Source organism: Scylla paramamosain, chromosome 28 (genome assembly GCF_035594125.1).
Source record: "Scylla paramamosain isolate STU-SP2022 chromosome 28, ASM3559412v1, whole genome shotgun sequence".
NCBI classification, from domain to species: domain Eukaryota; kingdom Metazoa; phylum Arthropoda; class Malacostraca; order Decapoda; family Portunidae; genus Scylla; species Scylla paramamosain.
The window spans coordinates 15,097,251-15,109,431 of record NC_087178.1 but is presented as its reverse complement, the minus strand read 5'-3'; the positions used below and the strand labels follow the sequence as shown (position 1 = coordinate 15,109,431).

Here is a 12,181-nt window from a genome sequence, read left to right as displayed (position 1 = left end):
CAAGGACACGAATAAGTGGAAAGTCTCTGTCCCGATCTCCTCTTAGTAAGAGTTAAGATATTCAGATATAGATACATATAGTAAAATACATCAAATAAAATACATAAAACTTAGCGACTTACACACACAAAATTTCCCTCGGGCCATCCTAGATTGTTTAGTATAAAGAGGCAGCTGGAGAACCTCATAAGTGATGCCCCGGAGCCGCCTCGGGATTGGCAGCGGGGCACAAGGAGGGCGTGTGTCCTGCTTTAATTCTTACCAAGATGCCTCGTCTGCCACCACCTCTATCCTTCTCCACTGACGCTCCAAACAATCCCCGCGTTGTGTGTGCCTCGGCGTGTCGTCACCAACCCAAAACATTTTAGAAGAGAGAACATTTATATAAATCATAGTTTTCGCGTTTGATCTTAAGCAAGTGAAGTGACAAGCCGCTCGTGGCTTGAATCACGCGCTTGTTCGTACATCTGTTGGTATCCCCCGCACGAATCACAGACACGATGCATCGCGTGCTTCTCTTGACCAAGCAGCAGCAGCAACAGCAGCAACAGCAGCAACAGCAGTAATAGTGATAATATTAATGATGATAATAACAGTAATAATAATAATAATAATAATAATAATAATAATAATAATAATAATAATAATAATAATAATAATAATAAATAGCAATAATGATAATAGCTGTATTATTATTATTATTACTATTATTATTATGATTATTATTATTATTATTATTATTATTATTAGTAGTAGTAGTAGTAGTAGTAGTAGTAGTAGTAGTAGTAGTAGTAATAACAATAATAATAATAATAATAATAATAATAATAATAATAATAATAATAATAATAATAATAATAATGATAATAATGTCAACAATCTGGTTTGCAATACACCAACGGGCAATCCATCATAAACTAATAAGATAAACAAATAAATTGATAAATAAAATAAATAAACAAAATCCATCCAGGGAGCAGCACGTGACGCGGGCCGCGCGTGACAACAACAAAACATCGGGTAGCGTCGCATTACGCGCAACAAAATATAACACGATTTTTCCTTTCTAAATATATATATATATATATATATATATATATATATATATATATATATATATATATATATATATATATATATATATATATATATATATATATATATATATATATATCACTACAGCTTTACAAACTAATTAGTACATTTCAAAGGCCGCTCTCATGAAAATATAATAAAAAAATAAATAAAAAAAATACATACACATACTACCGCTTAAAATCTTGAGAGAGCAACGTCCACAGTTAATAACAAGCTTCTATTCGATTATTATACTCGTGAAACATGGAACAGTGAGGAACACGAGAGGAGTTGTCAGCTTCACTCACTTCCACTGTATTTAGCATCTTGTCTCAGTGTGAAGTTATTTTATGTGCTAGCTCTATATTTGCTGTCAGGACGCAAGGATGCCGTCAGGAGATCAGAGGACTTGAGAATGAGGTGAGGCGAAAGGCACAGGGGAAATCAATAAATAAATAAACAAATTGATATATAATTAGATAAAAGCGGCTGAAGTAAAAGAACAAAAGAGGAAGTGAAAAACAAAGTACGGTGGGAGTAAGGATCAATAAATAAATACGTGAAAAAAATAACGGAATGAAAAAAAAAAGAATAAAAAAAAGCAAAATAGGAAGTGAAAATAAAGCACAATGGGAGTAAAAAATCAAGGCACCCCGGCAGATTAATGAACTATCGACTATGCATGTAAGGGAAGCCAGCAAGATAAAAAAGAAGAGGAGAGAAAGAGATAATGGGGTGATTTACGAGGTGGCTCACGGATAGGTGGCTCATCAGGTGGTTCATTGGAAGGCTCACGAGGCGGAGAGGCAAAGAAGCACAACAATGACGAGCGTGATGCAGGCGTTTGCTTGTTCATCGGATCTCACCTGAACACCGAGGCTAATTATTCTGATAGCGAACCTTTGCTCTCCCTCACGCACCAAAACATTTACTGGCATCGAGTGGGTGATAAATCAAGCACCTCCCCACTCAAGCCGCAGGTAAGGGTATAATGAGGGTGCTCTTGTTACGCTATCATCACTTAAACGCATTACTTACGGTACATACTCGTCCATTTCTTTTTTTTATAGCTAATTAACTATCAATGTTCTTTATATGACGTTTTCATTGAAATATTTATCGTACAGCGTTCCCAATTAAGGTGAAATGTTTGGATGAAGGCCACGTGCAGAAGGTAATACTGTCTACACTCACCCCTAGCACTCGTGACATCAGAGCTTGTTTTGGTAAATTTACGGAAAATTGCAGCACTTAGTAAGAAATTCCTTGGGACGATTATTCCTAACACAATGTAAGTGGAAGGGAAAACACTTCCCTGTGAATGAACGTGAGTGTGAAAGTGTGGATGTGATTCTCGCCTCTCAGACGTGACTCGCGCACCAGGACACAGCTAAGGTTTTGATTATGGAAGGATACTGGAAGAAAAGACCGTGTAATATTTCCCTTGATACTTCTGAGGGAGTCATGTCTCTCATATACTAAGCAATTTTATTAAGTACTTCTCAAATACACTATATATTATAGGTGACGGGTTCCTAGGGGGGTGAAGACATTAATTCGTCGCAGGAAGCTTTCAAGAGTCGTGGAGCCTCATCAGCGCCTCATTTCGTTACGATTCATGTCATGTCCGAGCAGATTTAGGCCAAGGGGCGCACGGCGAGGCCAAGGGGCGCACGGCGAGGCAAAGACGCCCTGTATAATGACATCTCGTGTGCTGGTTGGTGAAGACAGGAATGTTGACGATGATGATGATAATGATAATGATGATGATGATGATGATGATGATGATAATGATGGTGATGATGATGATAATGATGATGATGATGGTGATGATGATGAGGAGGAGGAGAATAGTACTACTACTACTACTACTACTACTACTACTACTACTAATAATAATAATAATAATAATAAAATACTGATAATACTGTTGCTGTTAGTACTACTAACCTACTTAACCTTTCCACTAACGGAATAGACGCAATAGGTGAGAGTGAGCGGTCCTCCTCAACAGGGTGCAGCAAATGGGGATGTACTACACAGTAATCGTGGTGGAAACAAGATGACAACAGGCGAGGAAACTGTGCGTATCACCGAGACGTTACTGATCAACGAGGAAGGAAGCAGGAGAGCAAGGCGGTGGTGGTCAGGCTTGAAGGAGAAAGTGATACAGATCTGAGGACTCCGTGAAGGAATGAAAGAGTGGAGAAGACAGGAAAGGAGTGGATGGTGTTGTTGCTGGGACTGTGTAGAGAGGCGAATGAAAGGATGATTGAGGCGGTGAAAGAGTTTCTGGAGAGAGTGTGGCGTGCCAGATGTATGAACAATTAGGATAGAGGATGCTGTTCGTTTCTTTTTTTTTTTTCCCTTCTACAGGAGTTGCCGATCCAAAGGCCTGGCTCAGGAGTGATCCTGTGCCACCTGTACCACAAAATCAAGATCAAGATCAGAAGGGAGAGAGGGCGAAATAATTTTGGAAGGAGAAAAAGAAAGCACATGGAGGCAGAAGGGTGTTCAGTGGTTGTAAAAGCGAACGACTGTTTTTGGTGATGCAACCTCCAGACGATACATTATTAGTGTTGTTCTCCCAATCTTGTGATCCAGTGCTCGACTCTCGCTCCGACATGTACTACGGTGTAGAAAAAGAAAAAAAAAATAATAATGACGCGTCCTTTGAGACTAATTTATCACAGCTTGTCAAGATCAGGGTGTTGGAGGAGGAGGAGTGGGGGGAAGGGGGATCAGTGACGGCTGAGGGAGAAGGGAGGTGGAGGTGTCAGAGGTTGGCGAGGCAGCTGACAACCTCGAGACAACAATATGCTAAGATCGATGCCAAACAGCCATTACAGCCCTGCCACTCTGTCTCCTCTCACCTGTTCATTAGAGCGTCTGGCGCCCCTCGATGCTCGACCGGCAACCATCACGCGACGCGGAATTAGTGGCTAATCACGCACTAATGTGTCCTTGTGAGTGACGAAGAGTCGGCAAGGAGACAACAGTCTTGGCCTGGTTAGCAATCATTCCCCACACCTTCATTTTAATACGACTTTTCATTATTCATTCATTCACCGGGTTCCCACTCCCGCAGACTGCCGCCGAGGAAGTGAAAGCCCAAAATGGAGCTTACGACCGTCGCCTCTCCCCGCCACCACACAAAGCCTCCTGAGTTTGGTGTTGTAATGAAAAAAGTTCCTTGCATTCCACCGAGTTGACTTCCACCTCACGTAGCCTCAAGGGCGGCAGGCGGCGGGAGGGAGGCGGCAGGCTTTAAGTGTGTCAATATCTGCACCCAGAGGACCTCAGCACGCACTCGTGTGACTTTGATTGTGTCGTTATTGCTTGGCGATTATCCGCGGTGCTGTAATTACACTGGAGTGTCCCGTTTTACACACACACACACACACACACACACACACACACACACACACACACGTGCCTGCAATCCTAAGGGTACAGAACGTCACCACTTAATCAGGTGCAGTGCGCCTCGCGGATCCAGCGTCGACCTGTTAAATCACTTGCTGATGCAGATCACCTGCTCCTTATGTAAATAGAGCTGCTATTCTTGTTCTTTGTCTCTGCCAAACTCAGATTTGCATAAAGAGGTTATTTCTCTGGGTGTTTTCATTTTAACGAATAAAAAGCTTTACTGAGGCAGGCAGCAGCGTGGAGGGAAGCAGTGGGCGCGGGCGTGTCGGTGACAGCTTGAGAGTCGCTGGGTGGCGGGGGGCGAGGTGGTGGCGGCGGCGCAGTGCAAGCAGAGCTGTGTGTCATGCAGTTTTACTGCTGCCCATGATGGGATCAACACAGCGTATAAAATTTATGGTAAATTTTTTTCGACATATATTTTCAGACGTCAATGTAAGGCCGCTTTGGTGCAGGCGCGGCGGCGGCGGCGGCGGCGGCGGCGGCGGAAAGGGTGTTTGGTGTTCGCCATGAAAGGTGCACGCCTCATTTACACTGAATAATATCAGCTCACCAAACATGACGAGTTTTGCGAAAATATCCAAAAGAAAATTACGAGCCTGATAGTACAGTGGTGCTCATTAAGTATTCTCGGAACACACGACGTGGGCGGCGGCGGGAATGGGGCGGCGGGAATGTGGCGGGTGGGCTGTTCTGGCACGTGCTGCAGGTGAACGCTCGGGCTCGAGAGGCGCGGAGTTCTGATCGGATTAAGTTTCCTGATTAGTTTAGTTACTCTGGAATTTCCCAAGACAGGGAGGAGACGAGACATTGAGGAGGACGGAGGATATCTGAGCCCAGGCCGAGAGGGGAGGTGTGGTGGTGCCGCGTCCCAACTGCGTGTTTCAATTTTGATGCTGTATTAGGGGACGGCTAATAAACTTTGTGTAGCGGCGGCGTCAGCAAGACTAGGACTGGGCACTAGTGGGCACCAAGCTGACATGGGGCAGGGCGGCGTTGATAGAAATTTGGAAGGTATACTACATGATAGAAAATACACACACACACTTTTCCAGTCATTACCATGTAGTGTAACGGTTAGCACACTCGGCTCACAACTAAGAAGGCCCGGGTTCGAATCCCGAGCGCGGAGAGGCAAATGGGCGAGCCTCTTAAAGTGTAGCCCCTGTTCACCCAGCAGCAAGTAGGTACGGGATGTAACCTGAGGAGTTGTGACCTCGCTGTCCCGGTTTGTGGAGTGTTAGTGGTCTCAGTCCTACCCAAAGATCGGTCACCATAGTATGAGCTCTGAGCTCTTACTGGCTGGCTGGGTGACCAGCAGACGACCGTAGGTGAATCACACACACGCTAGAGTTTCTCGGTCGCATAATTTAAATTTTCGTCTCCTCTCTTAGAAATTATTATATCCACAGAAATGAAAGTATTCATCACTAATACCTTCTTTAATTTCGGGCTCTCGACTTCTCGCCGCAAGTCATTACGGAAAACAAAGAAGTGAATAGATTAAAAAGAAAAATATTTTCAGCGGAGTTATAATTGGACGTGTTATTCCTGCCGCCCTCTCGATGTCCCCGCCCCATGGAGCAGTTCCCGCCTTCCACGACACAAGACTGCACGGTTTGTAGCAACCTGTTTAATGAAAAATCTAAACACGTTGCGTAAAATGAATATGTTATACCGTGAAAAACCTGAAACCTACATTAAACTACAGGAGAGAGAGAGAGAGAGAGAGAGAGAGAGAGAGAGAGAGAGAGAGAGAGAGAGAGAGAGAGAGAGAGAGAGAGAGAATGTTAGTAAATTACCGACCGTACCAGAGTTTTAAACGAGGTAAGTTGTCCTTGCTGGATGACACACACAATCGCAGTCACCTCATTTTAGCTAAAAGCAGACAGCGTCAAGTGTCAGGAACGTGGAAGAAAGTTTAAACCTCGAGTTCTTCTCACTAAGGAACTCGTGCTCACGACTGTACAGGCGGTAGTTGTGACCCCAGTTAATCTAGCTTAGCATGGAGGCACTGCTGAGGTAAATGGATAAGCTGTGGAGCAGAAAACAGACTCAAATTTATAATGGAGAGCAGTGGAGGCGGTGAGCCAGCGTGTGAGCTTACGAAGGAGATTACTTCCACTTGGGCGAGGGCGAGGGTGCCATGGTAACCCGTGGGGCAAGTGTCCGTCAGGGATTGGCGGTGAGGCTTGGTGGGTGATATTTATGTGTGAGGGACGGTGACGGGTGTGTGCCCGGGAGGGAGGGAGAGAGGCAAGGAAGGACGGTGTGTGTGTGAGTATGGCTGTTGGTAGTAATGGAGGTGGTGGTGATGGTGGTGGTGGTAAAGGAGAACAGGAAGTAATGTGTGAAGTGAAGCAGAGAAGAGTGAAAGAAAAAAAAAACAAGGAAAAAAGAGACGATATCCGAGTCAAACCTTTTATTGATGTAGCTCAACGTGGAATTCACACTAAATAAAACACACACACACACACACACACACACACACACACTACGGATCAGGTATATCTTAATTTTGTCACTGAAATCGAACCACAAATGCACAAAAGTTTGCAAGTCCACTCGTCCACACAATTACAGACACACTCGAGGCAGGAAACACACCATGGAGAGTGACGTGAAGTGGCTGTGAAACGGGAGACCAACAAGTGGCTGAGAGGGGGAACACTCGACACCTGTAGGCATCCGAACACTCGAACGTTAGCGGTGTTTGCCTTCCCTCAATAACTTTAACCTGCTCTTCCTGCTGGCTGGCGAGAGGCAACGGGAATAATCTGACAGCTGTGGATACTAAAATAAAAATCTGAGCATAAACACGTGTTAAAAAAAAATGGGTAAATGAGAGTATGCGTCAGACAGCTGAGGTCATATGGCACCATGGCATCAGGAGAGGGTTACAGTGATGTTCAGGGAATGGCAAAGTGACGCAGGAGAAGGTTTATGTTCGAGAGGGATGTGTCGAGAAGGAAACGTTGAGAGACAGATATGTCTCTCCTAAAATCCTAAAATCCTAAAATATATAGATAAGTTGACGTTTTACCATCAAGTTTATGGTCATACAGAAAACAGTGTAAAGTTGACATGCCATGAACAATATCTACACAAGCCCTAGGCAATCCCAAGCCAGTCCTTAACAAAGCCAAAGATAACCCCAAGCTACTCCCAAACAAGCCCTAATTAATACCAAGACAGTCACTAAAAACCCTAAATAATGCCAAGCCAGTCCTTAAACAAAGTCCTAAGTAATTCCAAGTCAGTCCCGAAACCGAACACTAAGACAATCTGAAGCCACTCCCTAAATAAAAGCCTTAAATCCCAGACTCAACTTTCACATCATTTGTAGAGAAATGTTCGTGTTAGTTTCAAGTTAGCGAAAAACAATGTAGATGTTAAAGCGAAAGACGTAACACCAGTAAAATAAATCAGGCGACAGTTTAGCATAGGAGATGAAGGGGTTAGTTTGGTATCCTACACACGCTCTTGGGGAGAAGCACTCACGCAATATCAAGGAGCATCGCAATTACTACCACATGAGAAGATAGCGCCAGGAGTCACGTAACACTACAGGAAGGAGGCTCCCCAGTCTTACTCGTGGTTCCACCTGCTGCTTTCTTCACTGCCTTGCTCATCTCAGTCATCTCGATCTCATAGATGGAAGGAATCACCGTCATTTCATTTTCAACTTTTCTCGTTCTCCCTTAGTTTTAATTTCTTCAATTCTCGATGGATGTAATTACTCTGTCGTTTAAGCTTTTTTTTTTGGATTTTTTAAAATTTTTGATGTTAATAATCACGCTGTCATTTTGGGGATTTTTCGTTTTGCCATATTTCTGAGCGTAATTGAAGTTGTTTGTAGTTCTATTTTTTTTTTCTTTTTCATTTGTCAGATTATTCATGTATGTAATTAGTGTGTCATTTTAGTTTGGTGTTTGTGGAGAATGTTTTATCAATTCACGTATAAACCAGTCACAATTAATATATTTCTCTCTCTCTCTCTCTCTCTCTCTCTCTCTCTCTCTCTCTCTCTCTCTCTCTCTCTCTTACTCACTCACAACACACACACACACACACACACACACACACACACACACCAGTTAGTTAGTTTATTATTGACCACATTGTACATTATAAGATAATACATAATCACCAATTGCAGGTTGTCATTCTAACATTCAGAAGACTCTTAATGCACCAGTTGTACACCTTGACGGCAGGCTTCAAATCTCCACTCAGCCAAGACTCACAACCGTAAAGAATTGCTGACATCAGTGCTGCATCAAGGACACGTCTTTTTATTTGAAACGGAATGTCGTTGTTTTTCTTTAAAAATGAGATATACTTTGCGACGTGTGGCATTTTGCATTCAGCATGAGTCCTGATTGCTGTGGAAACTGACCCATCCACAGTGAAGAGCGAGCCCAAGTACGTGTAACGCTCGCAGTGCTCCACCACCAAACCCTCCAACTGAATCGGTGCCTTATCCTCTGCTGTGCTGCTTATTACAAAGAACTGTTTTGGTGTGGTTAATTCTCATCCCATACTCATCACAAAATTGTTTAACTATCAAATATTTATGTTGCATCCTTTGTCTTGTGCTGGCGAGCAGCACTGTGTCATCCATCATAACAAGGATATGTAGCCAAGACAAAAACCCGTCATCGGCACAGTTCTCCTTCACTCTCTTTATCAAATCATTCACGTATAGGATGAACAACAAGCAGGACACACACACACACACACACACACACACACACACACACACACACACACACCAAACCCAACACGTCTGCACCAAAACCTCTCTGGCCGCAGACATCGAGCGCCTTTCCAATATCAAATTATCCTGTCGGTGTTGTATTTTCACCTGTCTGTGGTGGGCAGGTGAAAGGTGGCGAGCGAACGTTTTCGTAGCGATTCCCGAGAGAAAACAAGTAAACAACTAACAGCAACCTCGCTCTGTTTCACTTTGTTTCTCCACACTGCTAAATAATTCAAGTTTTGCATCCACGTGAGAAGAAAGACTGCGGTGTTTTTGTATTTGTATTTGCTGTGTAGCATAAGTGTTGGTATAAGGTTTGTTGTGTTGAGTTTGTTGTGCTTTGAGAAAGTTTTATATATGTACTGGTCTGTTTAGTATACGTGTCCTTTATTTAAGAGATAGTTTTAAGTGGTTTACGGGGTTGTTGTGTGGATTGTTTTGACGTTGTTTAGGGTTGTTCTGGGGTTGTTTTGAGGTTGTTTTGAGGTTGTTTTGGGGTTGTTTAAGATATTTAAAGGGTTGTTTAGAGATTGTTTAGGTATTGTTTTGTGGTTGTTTAAGGGTTGTTCATTTTTTTTTCTACGTAAGAGGGAAGGGAAACAAAAAAGAAAAAAATCCCACTGAGGTTCCAGTCCGAAAAAGATATCAAGAGCATCATCGAAAATTGAAGGATAAATGTCTTGAAACCTCCCTCCTGAAAGCGTCCAAGTCATAGGAAGGAAGAAATACAGAAGCAGGCAGGGAGTTACAGAGTTTACCAGAGAAAGAGATGAATGATTGAGAATACTGGTTGCATTGCATTGAGAAGTGGACAGAATAGGGATGAGAGAAAGAAGAAAGTCTTGTGTAGCAAGTCCGCGGGAGGAGGGGAGGCACGCATTTAGCAAGTTCAGAAAAATAGTTAGCATGAAAATAGCGGTAGAAGATAACAAGAGGTGCAACATTGCGGAAATTAGAAAGAGGGTGAAAACAGTCAGTTAGAGGAGAGAAGTTGATAAGACGAAAAGCTTTTGATTCCACCCTGTCTAAAAGAGTAGTATGAGTGGAACACCCCCTTATATATAAAGAATATCCAATAAATGGAAGGATAAGGCCCCTGTGCAGAGTTAGCAGCTAGTGGGGTGAGAAAACTGGCGGAGACGACTCAGAACACCTAACTTCATAGAAGCTGTTTTAACTAGAGATGAGATATGAAGTTTCCAGTTTAGCTTATAAGTAAAGGGCAGACCGAAGATGTTCACTGTAGAAAAGGGGGACAGTTGGGTGTCATTGAAGAACAGGGGATAGTTGTCTGGAAGGTCGTGTCGAGTTGATAGATGGAGGAATTAAGTTTTTTGAGGCATTGAACAATACTAAGTTTGCTCTGCCCCCATCAGAAATTTTAGAGAGATCAGATATCAGGCGTTTTGTGGCTTCCCTGCGTGGACTGTTTACTTCCTGAAGGATTGGACGTCTACGAAAAGACGTGGAAAAGTGCAGAGTGGTATCATCAGCGTAAGAGTGGATAGGACAAGAAGTTTGATTTAGAAAATCATTGATGAATAATAGGAAGAGAGTGGGTGACAGGACAAAACCCTAAGGAACACCACCACTCTTAATAGATTTAGGAGAACAGTAACCGTCTACCACTGCAACAATAGAACGGTCAAAAAGCAAACTTGAGATGAAGTTACAGAGAGAAGGATAGAAGCCACAGGAGGGTAGTTTGGAAGTTAAAGCTTTGTGCCAGACTCTATCAAAAGCTATTGATATGTCCAAGGCAACAGCAAAATTATCACAAAATCTCTAAAAAAAGAATGACCAAGACTCAGGAAGCAAAGCCAGAAGATCACCAGTAGAGCAGCCTTGACGGAACCTATACTGGCGATCAGATAGAAGATTGTGAAGTAATAGATGTTTAAGAATCTTCCTGTTGAGTATAGATTAAAAAACTTTAGATAGGCAGGAAATTAAACGGTAGTTTGAGGGATAAGAACGGTCAGCCTTTTTAGAAACAGGCTGAATGTAGGCAAACTTTCAGCAAGAAGGAAAGGTAGATGTTGATGGACAGAGTTGAAAGAGTGTGATTAGTCAAGGTGCAAGCACGGAGGCGCAGTTTCGTAGAACAATAGGAGGAACCCCATCGTTCCATTAGCCTTCTGAAGGCTTAGGCCAGCGAGGGGTTTGGTGTTGTTTTGGTGTTGTTTTGAGTTTGTTTTGTGGTTGTTTTGAGTCATTTTGATGTTGTTTTGGGTTGTTTTGAAGTTTCTGGGGTTGTTTAGAGGTTGTTGAGGGATTATTTAGGATATGTTCAAGACAGACAGGTGTGTGGTGCCCCCTGTTCGTTTACCTGGGGATTGATCGAGTGTCCTCCCCTTGTCTGCATGGAGCTTAGGGGAAAAATATTAATAGGCTTATAGTGGATCAGAGAAGGGAGGAAGGCAGGGCAGCGGGAAATGAATGCGATGGTAAGCATCGACAACACAATCACCCATTGTGCTATTCTAACGTACGCTGGTGACACACACACACACACACACACACACACACACACACACACACACACACACACTAATTATAGAGAAATGTAGAGATGGAAGCTAAGGACTGGAAATGTGTGTGTGTGTGTGTGTGTGTGTGTGTGTGTGTGTGTAAGAGAGAGAGAGAGAGAGAGAGAGAGAGAGAGAGAGAGAGAGAGAATCTGTATCATTCCTCTTCTCAAAAGTTTCAGTATCTCCTCGACATTGCAAAGATTTTGCCGCTGTTCAGGCTGAGACTGACCTGCTCCTCTTCCTCCTCTCCTTACTTTATCTTAAGATAAAGTTGCTGTTGTTGTTGTTGTTGTTGTTGTTGTTGTTAAGGAGAGTGGGAGGAAGGGAGAGGAAGTGGTTGGGAGAAGGAAAGGGAGAGTTTTTCATGAGTCCACTTGCGTAATGT

The 12,181-nt window shown here is 43.1% G+C and overlaps 1 long non-coding RNA gene across 2 annotated transcripts in view; it reads right to left on the bottom strand.

Moving 5' to 3' along the window:
• Positions 1–12,181, bottom strand: part of LOC135114989 (uncharacterized) — a 91,477-nt gene that overhangs the window by 52,994 nt on the left and 26,302 nt on the right. The window lies entirely within an intron of this gene.